Genomic DNA, 19,342 nt, shown 5'->3' on the forward strand with positions numbered 1-19,342 from the left:
AGAGTGTAAGGGTTAGGCTAAAATACCACTTAATTACAAGGGAATTGCCACAATATTATCAGGGTAAGGCATAGGCTCAGATAGTTAGGGTGAGCCACAGTGCCATAAGGAAATATTTGATAATTAATACATTATTATTAGGTGCATATGACTTGGCAAAATGTCCCCTTATTACAAGGTTATTACATCTTATTCTTGGAAAAAATACTAGATATTCACCAGCTATTATTACAAAATGACTCTGTTATTAGGGCCCACTGCAACAACATACTACTGAGATCTCTTTTAAGGCAGACCTGCCCAAGAATGGCAGGAAAGAAGACTTTCAACAACCAACACACCTGAACAGGAGCTGAAACTGTGTATTACTGCCAGTTTTAGTCAGGTCTTCCTTGAAAAGGGGGTCTCTGGTTTTGATGGCACTAACCTTGTTTTATAAAGGCTGAATAAATACTACAGTTAGTATAAAGAGTAAATCATAAAGTGTACTGGATGAACAGTGCTGTAAATGTAGTCCATGTTGTTGCTATTTAACAAACATTTCACTGATGGTTACTTAGGAGCAGGTCAGCTGGAAAAGGTGAAGCATTAACTAGCTGAAAGGGGTCATTTGGTCATATCACCATCTGGCATGATGGAGATGGTCATTCTTCCATCAATAAATCGATTCTCTGCCAGTGTTTGTGTAGCTACTAGAACAGGGACAGTTAAATGGATCCACCACTATAGCTCTACTTAACTGTACATACAAACAGCGTCATCACAAGTTCCCAGAAGTCCACTGGTTACAGCTGGACTGCTTCAACTCACTGCTGCTTCGTGGAAACAGCGTACAGGAGGCGTGCTGCCTTCAGTAAAAGACGAGGAAGAGAGCAGCAGCGGTGGAGGGATGCACCTGTCGCCTGCTGAGGATAGTCGGTGCGCTCTGCACATTACCGGACACGGACGCAGACGTGCGTGTGAGCTGCTAAGGCACTCTCTCTCTCTCTCTCTCTCTCTCTGTTTGTCACTCCTCTACCTCTCTCTTCGTCTCTCTCACACGCGCACAATCCTTAAAATAGCCTGAGCTGAGGTGAGCGCTCGGTCCATCTGCGAAACGCTCCCTTTTTCATGGTGAACGTAGAGAGAGAGAGAGAGGGGGGGGGGGGGGAGCGGTGCTGCCGGAGTGTTGCCTGCGGGACGGGCGGGCGGTTACAGGGCGGGGATAGAGGGAATGAGAGGGGGGGGTGTGGGATGGGGATGTGGATGCAAGGGATTGAGAGAGAGAGAGAGAAAGAGAGAGAGGAGGAGGGGTAGGGAGTGTTTATTGTTGCTCCAGCCCTTTTCCTGTTGAGTGATGGCGAGAAATGAAAACAAAACTAGAACAAGTGCATCCATGGGGAAATTACGCGGACTCTCTGGGCGTGATTTGACTCAAGTAGTTGTAGGTGCAGAGTGGGGGCACTACCGACGATGATTATAGTAAAAAGAATGACAAAAAGAGCTCGTGCGTGGTGGCCTGCGACGATCGCTGCGACGGAGCGCGGGAGCCTGCTCCCTCTCCTCTCCTCTCCTCTCCAACACCTGCTCCTGCACTTGCAGGAAAGATCTGGTGCTGATGGGATGAGATTTAGAGAGTGGGGAGAGGTGGCTGCTAGTTGTGATGCTTTTATTTGGCGGAGCGATAGAGCCACAAGAGCAGGAAGAAGAAGAAGAAGAGGAGAGGAGCGCACAGCAAAACGCGTTTCCAGAGTAAATTATAGAACACGCAGGGATTACACAGCCCTCTCTCTCTCTCTCTCTTTCTCTCTCTCTCTCCGGGCAGATATAACGGATTACACACAAGCAGCCACCTACCTACCCAGAGTGCGCACACAGACACATTCCTGGAGACGGAAAAGCGTCAGCACTGACAGGTGTCTCCTGTCCGCCCTACAGCCGGACAATCATACAAACTGCAAAGCAATGCACAGAGAGAAGAAGAGTCATCCACACACCGTTCTGATCCTCCTCTGGAGTCGCTTCAGCTGCCGCTGGTCTCCAGTAAGGTCTCCACTTAGGTCCGTTCTCTGATGCGCAGTAGTCCCGAGCTTCCTCTCAGTCTGCTCCTTAAATCTCCTCTCTCCTTCTCCGTACTCTTTGTTTTTCGTCTTCTTTTCCTCTCTTCTACTCTCTGTGTTTATCTCTCCCTCGCTCGCTCTCCACGGCTGCCGTTCACTGCAGCAAAAACAGTCTGTCTGAAAGACGAGAGGGAGGGGAGGGGACAAGGGAGGGGAGGAGAGGAGGAGAGGAGGAGAGGGAGGGAGGGAGGGGATTTTAATACGATTTGGCCCGTACCATCGGGATAACACGGCCAGAGCAGGGGCCTACTGGCTGAGAGCAACACGAAGGAGATGCATGAGATACACAAGTGTGATCTCAACATACCGGGAAAAATCTCCATAATGTTCCCATAATGCCCCACGGTGAGTCCACACTCTCCTATCAGGCTTTCTATCATCATCTCCTGTAGTAATGCCTTACAGTAGGATTTCCTGCTGACTATCTCCAGGTCAGTATGGAAGAGGATTAGGGTCAGGTGTATCAGAGGAGGACGATAGGAGTTTTCATTATGCTCCAGGAAGAGAGAAAAAGAGTCAAAACTTAGAGAATAAAAGTTGACATGTCAGAAAAGACGCTGAAATGTCGACAAAGCAGAGAAAATGTTGATGAAAAAGTCAAAATATCAGTAATACAGCAGAAATAAGCCTGCATTTAGAGAGAAAAGTCCAAATGTTGAGATTAAAACTGAAATAAGACATTGAGAAGAAAGTTCAAGTGTCAAGAAAAGTTGACGCATCAAGAAGTGGTGATGTCAGGGAAGTCGAAATGTTTGGGAAAAAGTTCAAAAAGTTTAAAAAAGTCAAAATGTCAATAAAAAAAACCATCAAATTGTTGAGTAAAATAATGTTGAACTGTCAAGGAAAGATGAAATAATGAGAAAAAAGCCTAATGATAACATGAAAAGATCCTAATGTCATGCAAAAAAGTCCACTATGGACAGAAAATGTATTTGGAGAAGTCAAAATGGCAAGAAAGAAACTTAAATTTTGAAGATGTGGTGGTCGTTGTTTTGCTGGGTTTTATTTTGTTTTTATTCTGACAAGTTCCTGTTTCGCTGTCGTGGTTTGTGGTCACTAACGTCACTGTGCTTTCCCTGAGGGCCCCCAACCCGAGCGCCAAGGCTGATTGGCCGCACTCTGCAATCAAGCGCTCCTTCAAATCTGCTGCTCGGCCTCACCTCAGCGCCAGAGTATCCCAAGCCTCTCGCCAGCGGTATTCAGCTCCTCTCTGAGTTCACACGATCATACTGAATCATTTTTTGAGAATTTACCTGTGTTTTTCGAGACTAACCGTTTTGTGTCCTCCTTTTTTCCAGTGCCTCACTCCTTGCCTCGCACCAGCCCAAACCCAGCGCACTCTCTCTCACTGGAGAGAGGGAAACTGTCAAGGAAAAGTCCAAATGAGATTTAAAAAAAACAAAAAAAGTCAAATTGAAATGTCTGTAAGTCAAGAAAAAAATGAAAGTAAAAGAAAAAAAGAATTTCGAGGAAAGAAAATGTTGAGCAAAAGTTCAAATGTTGAGGAAAAGTTTTAAATGTGAACAAAAAGTTTAAATGTTGATGGAAACAGTTTTCAATTTGAAAAAATCAAGATATGGTAGAAGTCAACATCTTGAGGAAAAGTCCAGTACAGACTACAAGTTTAAATGTCAATAAAAATGTTGAGATGTCCACATACGAAGTTGAAATGGCAGTAAAGCTGAAATGTTGAGGTAAGAGTCCAAATGAAGTCCTCATGTTTGAAAAGCTTGTTTTCACAAAGATCTGAATTCTGCACAGACAGCTTGTGTGTGAGTTGTAGTTAAAGAACGGTGAATTTAGAGGCAATGTTGAGGAGAAAAGTCCAAATGTCCAAGCTGGAAAAAAGTCCATCTGCCAAGAAAAAGTCCAAAGGTTGAGAAAAAGATTAAGAGAAAAGTATGAAGGATGTTAAAATATCATTGAAGAGTCCAAATGTCAAAAGAAAGGGTCTAGATGATGGAAAATGGTAGAAAGTCAAAAAAGTCCACATCAACAAAAGTCAAAAGGAGAGAAAAAAGTTGAAATGTTGAGGATAAGAGGGCACAAGTCACCATATTAAAAAAGTTGTAATGAATAAGCCAAACTGGTGAGAAAGAACTGGATGTCGACATTAAAAGGTGCAATAGTTGAGAAAACAATCCAAATGTTGAGGAAAAAAGTTGAATGTCAAGAATAAGCCAAAATCTGAAGAAACAAAGACAGAGCATCAAGATAAAGGGAACAATGTCAAAATAAAAAGTCTAAATGCTGAGATAAAAGTTGAATGGTGAAAACAAGTCAAAATTTTGAGGAAAAAATTAAATGTTTAGACACTGTTAGACAATTTAAAGAATAAAGTTGGACAGTTCAGGAAAAAGCTGAAACGTTGAGACCAATTCAAAATGTCAAGAAAAAAGCCAAAAGCCAAGAAATAAAAGTTACATGTCCCGATGATGAGAGGAATGTAGAATGTCAAGAAAAAAGACCAGAAGTGGAGAAGAAGTCAGAAAATGTTGAGATACAAGTTGAAAGGTGAAGAAAAATTTAAAAAATTGAGAAAAAATAGCGATGTTTTGAGATGGTTGTATAATTTAGAGGATAAGGTTGAGGAGTTAGGGGAAAACGCTGAAATGTTGATAAAAGGGTGAAATACTCTGGGCCAAAAATGACCAAATGTTAAAACACAGATTGAATGGTTAGAAAAATTCAACATTTTGAGAAAAAAACTGAAAAGTGTGACATTGCTTGAAGAAGTGAGAGAAAAAAGCTGAAATGCAGAGATAAAGGCCAAATATCAAGGAAAAACAGCTGAATGTCAAGAAAAGTAGTGTAAATGTTGAGATGAAGGGTGAGATGTTGTGGAAAAGTCCAAATGTCAAGAAAAAGTTTGATGTTGAGAAAAACTTCAAAGCTTTTAGAACTTGTTAGGCATTTTTTTTTACCAGCTAAACTGAAAAGGCAAATAAAAAAAAAGCTGAAATGTTGAGATAAAAGCCAAAATGTCAAGAATAACATGAAAATACAATTTCAAGCAGAAAGCCGACTTTTTCAGACAATAAAATGGAGGACAGTGATCGTATCTAGAAATGCCTTGTATAAATAAATCGATGAAACTGTTCAGTCACATTCAGCTTTAGTAACAGAGGAAGTCTCTCTAGTTCATAATCACAGTGAAGGGGACACCAGCTACATCTGTTCACACTGGACTTTTGTCTCAAACTTCTTTGTGATTTAATGATCTCCCGTCCTCGTTCTTGTGGAGTTCAAACACATCTTCCTCCTCTCATGAACTCTCTCTGGCCAGGTCCTAATCCTCCTCTGTAGGGTTGATACTGAGCGGCTCTGGTATCTTTCTGAAGTTTCTTCTGGGTTTTGGCCTGAATATCTCCTGAGATGAAGCCGCAGAAGTCCTCAAAGACTTGATTGTCACAGTTCTCATATGAAGTCTCTTATCACTGATATTAAGCAGCTATTACTCCTATCTCACAGATAGAGCCGCTGCATTTCCCCTAGGCTCGATAATTTGCAAAATGGCAAAGACGAGTCTTCACTTTGAGGAGTTGTGGGACTGTTCCTGCATCCCTACACTACTTCTTTTTATCCCTTTTACAGCGACTCCATCTCTTATCAACTCTGAATTTGTATAATGCTGACATAACGTCATCATGTTTAGAGGCTTATGAATTCAGTTTTGAATGCTTATAAACTTTATCAAAGACTCTATACAGCTCTGGCATTCCATGCATAGAGCCCATTTGGGAACCGGGATCCAAGGGACAAGGGGAGGGAGAGAGGGGGAGGAGGGGGAGGAGGAGGGAGGGGTTGTTCAACTTGCCAGAGCGGATTAAGGATTAGTTTTTACTGGCGGATTAGGTCTGTGTGTGGGGAGGCATGATGGGGTTAAACATGGATGGCGGCAGCCGCACGACAGCCCAATCAGTCAGTGGTGGTGATGGCGACAGGGGAGGGAGGCGGGCTCAGGGGAGATATAAAATAATAACAATTCTGAGAAAAAAAAATCAGGAGGGGTGGGAGTGGAGAGGTCTGAGAGATCTTCAAGCAAGCAGCTGCTTTCCATATTGTGATGGAAAAAATGGGGTGAATTCAGGGATACTGGGACAAATTCCTGCCTTTTCTTAAGTCTAACAAAAACAGCCCACATGTGATATATTTCTGTAAATCTGAGGCTGTTATCTATCAGTTTCAAGAGAAAGAAAGGTTTCTTTATAAGTAAAAATGAGGAATAGCCAACGCTTTAATGTAAACTGATCCAAAAAACAATATTTGGAGTCTCATTTGGCTGATTGAGACGACACATTTGATGACTGATTAAGCCTACTGAGGGCCCTTTATCCCTAAATTTACTTTAATTTAGCTCAAATAGTGCTTGAAATTTAAATATCATTGACCATATTTTACTGGGGCATGGCTATGTCACTGTATTGTTATTGAATGGGAGCGTAGGATTTGTTTTTTTCTAGGCAGAAGTCTGCAAAAAGAAAAAACTCACACATATCGTGATTAAGGTCCCCAATTGGTGCACTAATTTATGTATTGAAATTAATCGCATGCTTTATTGTCGCTTTCATCAGACTATGAGTTAGCCACTGCAGCGTCTCCCTGCAGCCACAGTGACGTAAAAGAAGTCCACCACTGCTCCTGAATGTGTCATTCACTTTAAAAAACTCAGACAGCCCGCTGATAAAGTCAGAAGTTACCTGCACAACGTGCTATCAAACATTTACCTTCTCACTTATTTCCTTTTCCATCCATGAAAAGTTCCTTTTTCCATGGTTGAGGTCAAGTTTGTTTACCTATTGCAGGGGTTCTCAACCTTGGGGTCGGGACCTCCTTGGTGGTTGCAAGACACCCAGAGGGGGTCTCAAGTTGCCCTAAAAAAACCAAGAATATTTTTAAATTACACTGTTGTCACTCTACACCAATTCTGTCATTTTTCTTACCCCTTTCATAATTTCTCCCACCAATTTTAACACATTTTTACCATTTAACACCCATTTTTGTCAGTTTTAAACTCTTTCCACCACTTTTTTTCTGCCTGATTTTGCCACTTCTAAACCATTCTTGCCATTTAAGCTTCATGTTGCCTCTGTCGACCCATAAATGCTACTATAAACCCCTTTTACCAACTTTTACACCCAAATTTTGCCATTTTAACCCCATTTAACCATGTGATTGCCCATTTTTGCTAGTTTAACCAATTTCTGCCAATATCTGCCTTCTCAGTTAACCCATTTTTTCCCAATGTAAAGCAATTTCAGCCACATTTTAACTCCTTTTTACCACTTTTTCTTCCCATTTTTTCAACTTTAACCCATTATTGCCTTTTTTTGCCATTTTTATGTGATTTTTGCCCTTTCTAACCCATTTCTGTTAATTTTAAAATCAATTTTCACCACCTTTTCCACCTTTTTTGTCATTATTAACCCATTGCAGCAATTTTAAACTATTTTTTTTTTTTTTTAACAAAGGGGATTTACATTTTGAACAAGGCTATTTACTACACAAATGATTAAAAAAGATTGTTTCCTTGCTAAGAGTGGTTATTTTTCAGGTTAGATATGAAATATGGATACCACAGCTTCACTTTACAATTGACCATGGTTTTGCAGACGTCTATGGGCCCCTCACATTCATCCCCCTTATGTGCGGCCTAGTCTTAACATGATTATTCTTAATTGTGAATGGCTGTTCAACAACCTTCAGGTACAGTGGGGGTCCCTGGACTCTGGCACCTTTATTTCGGGGGCCGAATGCTGAAAAGGTTGAGAACTCTTGACCTATAGAAGCACATCTGCATCCAAACAGGACGTCAATAACTCTTAGTTTGAGAAAGTCAAAATATCACAAATTACACAACGCCAGGAATGCAAAGTAGTGGAAATCTAAAATGTGGTAAAAATGAATGTGATTAATTGTGATTAACAACAGAAATTCTGAGATTAATCACTATTAAGGATTTTAATCTTTTGACAGCTCTGATATTTTTCCTTATTTTTAAGTTGTTGGCTTATTGCAGTATGACATATATTGCATATATATTGAATATTCTGCAGTCTGCAGTAAAACAAATAAAAATCTCTAACTCTAACAACACATTAAACTCTTCATCTTTTTTTCACAAGTATTTCCCATTCCATCTTTTACACTGAATGTAAACAGAAACAGCCTGTTTAAAAAGAGTAAAAGTTATTGATGTTCAATATTTGTTTCAAGGTTAAAAAATCATAAATTTAGTTTGAGTACTATTAGATACTAAATGTAATGTTTAATTCATGTGGGACCATCTTTTCTGGTCAAATGAAGAACAGATTTCTTGTCATGCAAAATTTAATTTTGTATTAGGGCTGTCAAAAAAAATCATTTTTAATTGAAATTCATCTCAGAATGGTTTTGTATCATTTTGGATTTTTTTACTTTACTTAAACTAAGCTTAAATGACTTCCTGTTTGGATACAGTCTTGCTTTTATAACTAGACTGAAGTTCTTCGGTCAGGTATGGGAGCGTAGCAGCACTTCAACCATCAACCTTGGTCCTGTACTGCTCTGGCCTCATGATGGCCAACATCCAGGACTGAGCCAGACCCATGTCCCATCTCTTCACCCCTCCATGGAGCACGTGGCCACCCCCAATCTCTGGACCGGCCCATTTGGTCCTGGGCACCCAGTTTGCAGTGAGCTGGATTAGGCCTGGGAAAGAGCGCCAGGTTTCTGTAAAAGCACAGCTGCCGTTCCTGCACCATGCACCTTCCCATCCCTGCTCCTGAACACAACAGCATTAGCTACAGTAATACCAATGATACACAAAGATGGACCTCAGAGAAGTCTAGCCAACACTTCTGGCCATCAGTCAACGTCCAGGTCTCATAAAAGTAAAGTTAGACCAGGAGGACCAGGACTGAAAGACAGTTCTCTCCTAACCATGGAAAAAAGAGCTTGTTATTGATTAAAAATGAAATAAGGGAGCAGTAAAAAAGGTGATGTCTGATAACACAAGGTGTAGATGACTGGGCTTGTCCTCTGAGCTGTCAGTGAGCTCTTTTAAGTGAAATGAGACATCAAGGTGCAGTGGTGGACTTATTTCACATCACTGTGGCTGCAGGGAGACGCTGGCGTGGCTTAACCAAAGTGTTGAAAGGGATGATAGATAATGCAAATGAATGTGGTTTAAAAAAGTGTGAATGATTGTAGACCTTGATAAATTTTGATTAATGCAATCAATTTTGACAGCCCTAATTTGAAATCAAAGTGGCTTGAAAATGGCGCATTAGCTGCTTTGTAGGTATCAAATCTGAGGGGAACATGCCTCTTCTAAGGTTTTGGCTAAGCCCTGGATGTTTAAAACTTCAGATCTGCTTCTGCATTAAAGGTTGGAGAAATTTAACAGGTTTCACATCTTTATGAGCTTAAGATGAACACTGTTGAGAGTGTTTGTCATTTTACTCACCTTACATCTTGACTGGTAGGTTTAACCAACAGTTTGCCCTGCCCCTCTATGTGATGTCACCTCTGAGGGTGGGACATTTTCATGATGTGGTATCACAGCTAGTGCTAAAGGTGGAAAAAAATTATTTTCATATATCAGGTGGGCAGAGATGGAAAAAAGTGCAAGACTGTTGCACTCAAGTGAAAGCACAGTTACTTTGGTTAAAATGTACTAAAGCAGTGGCTCTCAACTGGTGGGTCAGGACCCAAAAATGGGTCGCGGAGCAGTTTTCAGTGGGTCACGACTCTGTGTCTGAAAAAAAAAATGGGGGCAAAAGTCCTGAAGTCCCTATTGAACATGCATCAGTACCTTTGATTTGACCTTGTTTTCCTGTGAAATTGGGTACATTTAAATGTTTGACCAATATTTCAACTAATTTTGGTGCAATCATGCTCCAAACCGGATCTGTTGAGAACCACTGTACTAAAGTAGAAGTAAAATTACTGGCCTATAAATCTACTAAAATAGTATTAAAATAAATATTTTAAAAATAAAATAAAATAATACTATAATATAATATTTTAAAAATAATAATATATAAACATATATATAATAAGATAATATAAATAATATAATAATATAACTATACAATATATAAAAATAATATATTAAAAATAAATACAAAAGAATTTGATTCAAAGTTTACTTCAAGGACCAAGTACTGAGAAACTCCTGAGAAGTATGATCTTTCCTTATTGGCAAGAACAGGATGAGAATATGGATCTTAAGCCAGATTATTTTGTTAAATCACAACTTTCTACAGAGAGTAATGCAACAGCATTTTGGGGATGTGATGTGGACTCTCCCTTGCTTTGCAGTATCGTTTAATCAAAGCAAAACAACTGACCAGTTTGTCAATGTTGAAAAATGTGCATGAGTAAAAGTAAAATGACTGATTTCAAAAGTACTAGGATCCAGAAAAGCTACTCAATTACAGTTATTAGAATAAATGTAATTAGTTACTTTCCACCTCTGCAAATGTGAGAAGAAGCCAATTTTTCTTTGACTTCTCAGTTTAACCTCACTTCCCAATCACCCTGAATTCACCCTACAAATTAATAATAATAATAAACCTTACGGGAGCCGAGAGGGGTGAGAGTGGAGAGGTTTTAGTGATCTCCAAGTGAGCAGCTGCTTTCCTCATTTTAAACAGAAAAAATAGAGCTGCTTAGGGCTTCTGTGAGTGGGATAAAGTAGCTTTTTCCCAGCTGAAGTCCACCTTCAGGGGTTCTTGAAAGCCCCCACACTGATTTCACTAAATTAAAAATACATAATGGCAAAGCTTACTCCCTGCTTGCACAGGCACAGTGTAGTTTAGCCCATCATTCAACACAGAATCTGCATACAACAGTCTTGAGATGACACCATTTCCTGGCCTTTATGTTCAAAGTAAAGCAGAGTCTTTATCTCTTTCTCTCTCTCTGAACCAAATGGGAGACTAGAAGCAGCATCTGGCATCATTAAACACTTGTTATGAGGACGGAAAGAGCTTTAAATGTTCTGTTGTTGTCGCCGCGATGGAGGAAAAAAAACAGAGACGCTTTAGCTGTGGCTTAAATGAGTGGACAGCCCCAGGTGCTGTGCGCGTGCAAGGGGAAGGAGCGTGCGCGCGCGTCCATTGACTTTCACACTGTCTGTGCTCTGGCTGGCGGCGCTGTGTCGTGTCGTCCTGCGGTGCTCAGCTACGTGATGATACGTTCATGAGACCCGGACCTGCGCGTGCAGCCTGGACGGTAATGGGCTGGTAATGAAGCTCGCGCTGTGCTGCCACACTGGAGCTCAGGTTTCAGGCTTTATGCCCGTTGCAAATCTGCATATTAAAGCGGTGACCTTTGCGAGTTAAAAAGGCTGAATGTGAAATTTCTATAACAGCTCAGACAGAGAGATGAACCTCTGCTGTATAAACACATCTGTGGATGCCAGTATCTGTCCATTTGAGCGTCCTGTTGGGCTGAAACTACATTTTCAGAGCCTTTGTGGCTGCTTTGTCATTGCTTCTGAATCAAATAGCTTTCATTAGCCTAGCTTTGTTGTTTTATTGATCGAGTAATGCGGTAGCATCCAAATAAGCTACCTTTTCTAACAACAAAGCATTTATTTAACCTGGAAAACCGCTTTCAGTTTAAAAATATCCTTCTGAAGAAGGTCCTGTCCAAAATTTACCTCTTAATTTAGAAAATTATGTCTCATTTCAAGTGCAGAGCTGTCGAAGTAAACATACAAAATTAGCTTTGACAAAACAGGGAATTGGCGCAATAGTAATAATAATAATAATAATAATAATAATTGTTGTAAATGACTGGCTGTAGTTGAGCTTGCTATATTTCTGCCAGTGTAACGAAGCCTATTTTTGCACAGTAACAAGCTTGCTCACTTTCTTTTCCAAGTAGATTCCCTATAAGCTAAAATAAAAACATCTGTCACAGCACTATCTGACCCATCCATCCATCTGACATCAATTCATCCACCTATCCTTCATCTCTATTGCCTTGTCAGTTACATCCAAGCTGCCAAAGCAATATAACGGCGCTGTTTTTCATCTCCATCACTTCATTTCCTCTCATCCAAAAAGCCACATCCCTTTGTAGCACATCTCTGCCGGGACTCGAACCCGGAGCCTCTGGATTAGAAGTCCAGCGCGCTATTCCATTGCGCCACAGAGACTGTGACACGTTTTTTTCGATCAAAAGCGGGTTTATACTCCCCCCTCCCAGCTCTGTGCAGCATCCTCACCATCCTCCCTCAGCATCAGGACCGCAGCCTGGTGGAAAATACGCGGGCGGCCGGTAGGGGGTGCTGCTGCCGCGGAATCACTGCTCTGTTTATTCCTCTCGGGGATTTTTCCATCCCCCGCTGCTTTCACGCTGGTTATCTCATCAAAACATCATAACAGGGATGTTATCAGAGCAGAGCAAGAAGATGGGCTTTCTTACATTGTAAATGCAACAATAGCAATGAGGCAAAGTGTTCAGCTCAATGTTTTTATTATCACCTCTGTGTGCTATATGAAAAGGGGGAATATTGAACTGCTTTCAAATACCTGGGTGTAGCTTTAACTAAATAACTTATTCATCTATGTATCACAAAAAGGAATAGACAATCCCTTAAATTAAAATGACCATGTGTGGAAATTGTTCAAGAAGATTGCGCTCAAGTAACAGAGGTTACTCTGATTGGAACTGGCTAAGGTTATAGTCACCATACTGATGCATAAATCTCATTGAAATCTAATGTTTATAAAGCACAATGCATGGAGTTGTTACATTTTAAAACTACAATATGATCTTTCTGTAATGTGCTTGAATAAACAATAATACAAACCAGGTTGTTTAAGGCACAACTTCATAATAAACTGCAAAACACTGCACATTTTAATGTAAGGGGTCATGACATATGTGGTAGTACAAGCCAAACAACTTCCAGAATTTGGACAGTGGCCGTTTTTATCATTTTGCTTATTTTTACAACCATTTGGATTTGAAATAAAACATTCAAAATGTGACTGAAGCGTAGACTTTCAGCTTTTTTCCAATGATGCTGCTCTGTTGCTACCCAGGCTACCTTGTGCGAACTGCTGCCCCCGGTAAGAGGTCCAGGGTTTCCTGCTGTAGACAGAACAGCTATGAAATTAATTTATCACTGTCTGTAAAGCTCCTAAGTAGCAGCAAATGCTGGCACGAAACTGAGCTTCTCTCTGCATTTTTGCAGTGGTACTCTAAGAATGTAATGGTGTTTATATTCAAGAATTTTAGGGAATGCATTTAATAATCCTCAATGTCTTGTGTAAAAGGGGTTTAATGTGAACATTGTTAAATGTTGTCTTATGGCTGCAGCGTGAATGAAGAGTCCATGATAAATGTCTCACTCTGTGGGAGTTAATCATATCTTATAATAATGGGTTTCACAGAAATGTAGCATTAGGTAATTACAGCCATTACAGCTATCAGTCCAGTGAGGTATCAATGCAAGTGAGGAAGGCCATAATGAGGCAAAAAAAAATCTTACAGCAAAAATGTTAGTAGTCGCTAAATCAACGGCTTGGTGCATTCCTAAAGAAAACGATTGCACTGGCAGGCTCAGTCACATGAAAAGGCCTGGAAGACAACTGCAGTGGATGATCATAGAATCTCCTCCTTGTTGAAGAAAAACTCCTTCATAAATTCAAAACAAGTCATGAATACTCCTGTCAAAGTCTACAATCAAGGGTAGCCTTCATCAATGTAAATACAGAGGCTTTATAACAAAGTAGCGACCAGATTAGACTTGATCAGAAAATACCTGAGGATTAAAACATACCCAGGCGTGGAATCCGATTCTTTGGATGGAGGAAACCTAGATACATGTATAGAGAAAAGTATGGCGAAGGAAACAAACCAGTCATGATCCAAAACATACCACATTATCTGTCGAACATGGTGGAGGCAGTATAATTGCTTTGGCATGTGTGGCTGCCAGTGGGTTGGGCTTTATGGCGTTTATCGATGATGTGACTGCTGATGGAAGTAAGAAGAATGCCAAATGTACAGGGCTATACTCTCTACTCACATTCAGCCACATACTGCTAAACTGGCAGGACAGAGCAGATGGATAATGACCCAAAATATACTGGGAAGCAACCCAAGAGTTTCTGAATGCAAGGAAATTGAATATTTTTCAAAGGCTGAGCCAGTCACCTGAGAGAGCAAGCTTTTCAGTTACTGATGGCACAAACACGCACAAACAAGCAGCAATTAAAGGCAGCTGCAGTTAAGGCGTGGCAGAGCATCTCCAGGGAGGAAACTCAAAATTTAGTAATGATCATGGGCTCCAAACTTCAGGAAACCATCGACTGTAGAGAGCTTCAATCCAAGTATTAAACATTGTGGTTATATTTTTAACGTTAGTTTGTCTAGCTACGTTAAAGCAGGGGCGTCAAACTCAAGACCTGGGGAACAAATCCGGCCTGGGGTACAGTTACATCTGTCCCGCAAGGTCATATCATATTTCTGCAATAACTGACCCACCAGTATGAGGTCGGCAGGTTTCCTCCAGTATAAAATGTAAACTTAACCTTTATGTTTGAAAAAATCCTTAATTTGTAACAATCTGAAAAAATGAAGAGTAAAAATAATGAGATAAAAGTCAGAAATGCTGAAAAGGAGATTAATTTGTGTTTGCATTTTTTTATTTTACATTTTGCAGCTCAAAATTGAGACTGAAACTTCAGATTCTGACTTTTCATTTCATAATGTGACTTTTTAAGATGCACAATTTTACATATTTTGACCTTTTAAAATCATTACTTCAAATTTTATCTCATTTTTTTATCTTATAATTCCCAATGTTGGCTTTAAATCCCATATGTTGACCTTTAAGACAACAATATAAAATTCAGCTCATATTTTGACCCTTTAAACTCATAATTTTTACTTTCTTTCTCATTCACCTTTTAGAAATGTAAATTTTGAGCCTTAAAAATTATTTTGACTTTTTAATTTCAAAATGAAAAAAAAAATGTTCATATGTTATTCCTGGTAAAATGAGGTTGACAGTTTATGGTTCAGTGTCGACCCATTAAGCTCTCAGGTTAGTCCTAAATCCAGAATCTGGCCCCTGCTGTGATCGAGTTTGACACCCGTGCTTTAGAGGAGGCCTCCTTAAGATTTATTTTAGGGCTTTCTGCCTTCACTGGAGAGATGGGACAGTGGATAGAGCTGAAAGAAAGAGCAGTGAAAGGGACACAGGTCGGACTTGATCCCAGGCTGCCCACATACATGGGACGTGGCCCAACTACCTGCACCCCACTTTAGAAGAAGTCTTAAAACGCACATCCAAACCAAAGTGGGCAGGTGCTGAGCTGAGAAAACTAAAGACATTAGTAAAAAAATGTGCACAATGCAGGGATCTAAAAATCCCAGTCATTTATTGCACCATTTGTTTAGTGGATTTTTGGAGCTCTGCAGTGTGTGGGGTGTTTTTCCTGATCTCTCGGTACTTTAGAGCCTGTGATAATTGAGGTATTCTGAATAAATGGCTGTGAATCTGAACAGTAAATGCCATATTTTTGTGGAAATAAAAGCTGCAAGTCTACACCAGTCACACATTGTTTTTATGTCATTTCGATTTTTGTGTGGTAAATAAAAGCAAAATGTTAAAACTATGTTGTCTAAATACCCCAGAAATGTGAGAGTACACCCCTCACATTTCAGCAACCTTTTTATTTCATCTTCTCAAGGGAGAATGCTATAGAAATGAAACTTGGATATAACTTAGAGTAGTCAGTGTACAGTTTGTATAGCAGTATAGATTTACTGGCCTCTGAAAATAACTCAACACAGTCATTATTGTCTGAATAGCTGGCAACACAAGTGAGGCCACCTCACAGTGAACATGTCCAAATTGTGCCCAGAGTGTCATCATTTCATGTGAGCACTGTTGTTATCTAGCTCTGCCTTAATCCTCTTCCACTCCTCCATGATGACACCTTGCGCTGCTCCACCTTCTACTTGACGATGCCCCACAGGTGCTCCATTGGGTTTAGGTCTGGGGACATTCTTAGCCACTCCATCACCTTCACCTTCACCTTCCTCAGCAAGGTAGTTGTCATCTTGGAGGTGTGTTTGGGGTCGTTATCATGTTGGAAAAACTGCCATGTGGCCCAGTTTCCAAAGGGAGGGGATCATGCTTTGCTTCAGAGTGTCACGGTCCATGTTGGAATTCATGTTTCCCTCAGTGAACCACAGCTCTCCAGTGCCAGCAGCACTCATGCAGCCCTAGACCATCACGCTACCACCATGCTTGACTTTAGGCATATTGGTATCCTCACCGGGGCCAGAGCCAAACAGGATTATCTGAGTTGGTCAGACTACAGGACTACATGCTCTTGGACTGCTTATCTTCAGCAAACTGTGTGCAGGCTTTCTTGTCAGCCAGCTTCAGAGGAAGCTTCCTTTTGGGACAACGGCCATGCAGACCGACATGTTGCAGTGCACGGCATATAGTCTGAGCACTAACACACTGACCTCCTGCTTCTTCAACCTCTGCAGCAATGCTGGTGGAAACCATGGGTATGTTTTTTGAAGCCAACTTCTGGATATGATGCAGAGCATGAGGACTCAGCTTCTTTGGTCAACTTTGAAAAAACACTGTATGACCTTGGCCACCATGTTGTAGCTCAGTTTCAGGGTGCTCTTTGCCATGAGTTGTAATGTTGAAGGTCCAGTGGCCAGCATGAGAGAACTGTACCCAAAGCACCTAAATTAAAGGGGACATATTATGAAAAAAAAAAAAAATTTCTAACAAAAATATGTGCCCCTGGCCTACCCACAATCCTCTCAAGTACCAGAAAAATCCATTCCCTCCCCCCCCTCTCTTTCTCCACCTTTCAGAAAATGTGTGCTGAAACAAGCCGTTCTCAGATTTTCCCCTCATGATGTCATGTGGAGAGTCAGCACCGCCCCCAGGTCCGGTTGGCCCTCCCCTTTTGGAAGAAAGTTCCACCCTCATCTCCTGATACCCCTTTCAGCTGCCAGCTGAGGATCAGGAAAGCCACATCCAGTTCCCAAGAGGGGCAGAGTCAGACAGGTCGGTAACATTTAAAGCCACAGACATCGAATCAGCTTATTCTGAGCAGGGCTGAAACAGAGGGTTTTTAGACATGCAAAAACCCTTTACTGGAGTGTTTTTTCAGCAGCAGATTCCACAGGCATGTTTTGGGGACCTCTGAGACCAATATAAACTTGTCTTAAAAGGGTAAAATATGTGACCTTTCACAGTTCTGATCCACACAAACATGGTCCAGTCAAAAGCATGAGCATGATGCTCATGCAGGTGGCTTTGCATGTTTACACGACATGCACAGATATCTCTAGGGGTGTCCTCACTTGTGTTGCCTGCTACTTAGACAATAATGGCTGTGTGTTGAGGAATTTTCAGTGGATAGTAAATCTATACTGCTATACAAGCAGTTCCAAGTTTTATCTCTGTAGTATCGTCCCTGAAGAAGATACACTATATTGCCAAAAGTATTCGCTCACCTGCCTTGACTCGTATATGAACTTAAGTGACATCCCATTCTCAATCCATAGGGTTTAATATGATGTCGGTCCACCCTTTGCAGCTATAACAGTTTCAACTCTTCTGGGAAGGCTTGCCAAAAGGTTTAGGAGTGTGTTTATGAGAATTTTTGACCATTCTTCCAGAAGCGCATTTGTGAGGTCACACAGCGATGTTGGACGAGAAGGCCTGGCTCTCAGTCTCTGCTCTAATTCATCCCAAAGGTGTTCTATCGGGTTGAGGTCAGGACTCTGTGCAGGCCAGTCAAGTTCATCCACACCAAACGCTCTCATCCATGTCTTTATGGACCTTGCTTTGTGCACTGGTGCACAGTCATGTTGGAACAGGAAGGGGCCATCCCCAAACTGTTCCCACAAAGTTGGGAGCATGGAATTGTCCAAAATCTCTTGGTATGCTGAAGCATTCAGAGTTTCTTTCACTGGAACTAAGGGGCCAAGCCCAGCTCCTGAAAAACAACCCCACACCATAATCCACCCTCCACCAAACTTTACATTTGGCACAATGCAGTCAGACAAGTACCGTTCTACTGGTAATCACCAAACCCAGACTCGTCCATCAGATTGCCAGATGGAGAAGAGTGATTTGTCACTTCAGAGAACACGTCTCCACTGCTCTAGAGTCCAGTGGTGGCGTGCTTTACACCACTGCATCCAACGCTTGGCATTGCACTTGGTGATGTATGGCTTGGATGCAGCTGCTCAGTCATGGAAACCCATTCAATGAAGCTTTCTACACACTGCTCTTGAGCTAATCTGAAGGCCACATGAAGTTTGGAGGTCTGTAGCGACTGACTCTGCAGGAAGTTGGCAACCTCTGCACACTATGCACCTCAGCATCAGCTGACCTCACTCCATCATTTTACGTGGCCTACCGCTTTGCGGCTGAGTTGCAGTCGTTCCCAATCGCTTCCACTTTGTTATAATACCCCTGACAGTTTACTGTTGAATATCTAGGAGTGAGAAAATTTCACCACTGGACTTGTTGCACAGGTGGCATCCTATCACAGTACCACACTGGAGTTCACTGAGCTCCTGAGAGCGACCCATTCTTTCACAAATGTTTGTAGAAACAGTCTGCATGCCTAGGTGCTTTATGTTATACTCCTGTGGCCATGGAAGTGATTAGAACACCTGATTTCAATTATTTGGATGGGTGAGTGAATATGTTTGGCAATTTAGTGTATAATAAAATGGTTTCTTAAGAGTGAGAGGTGCGCTCACTTTTGGGAGGTGCTGTACTTACAAACCTGGCTGTATAATTTAGTAATAGACTACATTTTTAAAACAAGTACAGAGACACTAAAAAGTTACACAACTGAAGCAACATGGGTGAATGTAATTAGTTACTTTCCACACCTGGAGGGAACCTGAAAAATGCCCAGCCTTGTTGTCAGACTTTTGCTCATGAATTGCAGGAGTAAGAATGAACATTAAACCCAGACTGCTTTATTTCTTCAGTCCCTCCGTATTAGGATTCTGCAGGAAAGAGTTGCTGGGTAACTGCAGGGTTTTGTGTGAGCAGATTATAAGCAAATCCAGTTCTCAAGTCTGCAGAATTTGAGCAATTTTTCTATTGTTCAGAATCAATAAAGCACAGTCTAATGATGGATCTGTAGCTCTGATAGAAATATGCCTCTGAATCATTGAAATTCACTGATAACAATCATTTTTTGTTAAAAATAGACAGTTCTGTCCAGTAACTG

At 41.1% G+C, this 19,342-nt stretch overlaps 1 protein-coding gene and 1 non-coding gene across 3 annotated transcripts in view; both read right to left on the reverse strand.

Moving 5' to 3' along the window:
* cadm3 (cell adhesion molecule 3) overlaps positions 1-2,186 on the reverse strand; it is a 231,281-nt gene extending 229,095 nt beyond the window's left edge. For both annotated transcript variants that reach the window (XM_041803998.1, XM_041803997.1), the window contains exon 1: positions 1,977-2,186. The gene's annotated coding sequence lies outside the window, so the exon portion shown is untranslated. The remainder of the gene's footprint in view (positions 1-1,976) is intronic.
* Positions 2,187-12,175: 9,989 nt separating this feature from the next.
* trnar-ucu lies at positions 12,176-12,249 on the reverse strand. The gene has a single exon. It is a non-coding gene; the product is annotated as a tRNA-Arg (tRNA).
* Between the last annotated feature and the right edge of the window lie 7,093 nt (positions 12,250-19,342).

This window comes from Cheilinus undulatus, linkage group 13 (assembly GCF_018320785.1).
Source record: "Cheilinus undulatus linkage group 13, ASM1832078v1, whole genome shotgun sequence".
Taxonomy (NCBI): Eukaryota; Metazoa; Chordata; class Actinopteri; order Labriformes; family Labridae; genus Cheilinus; species Cheilinus undulatus.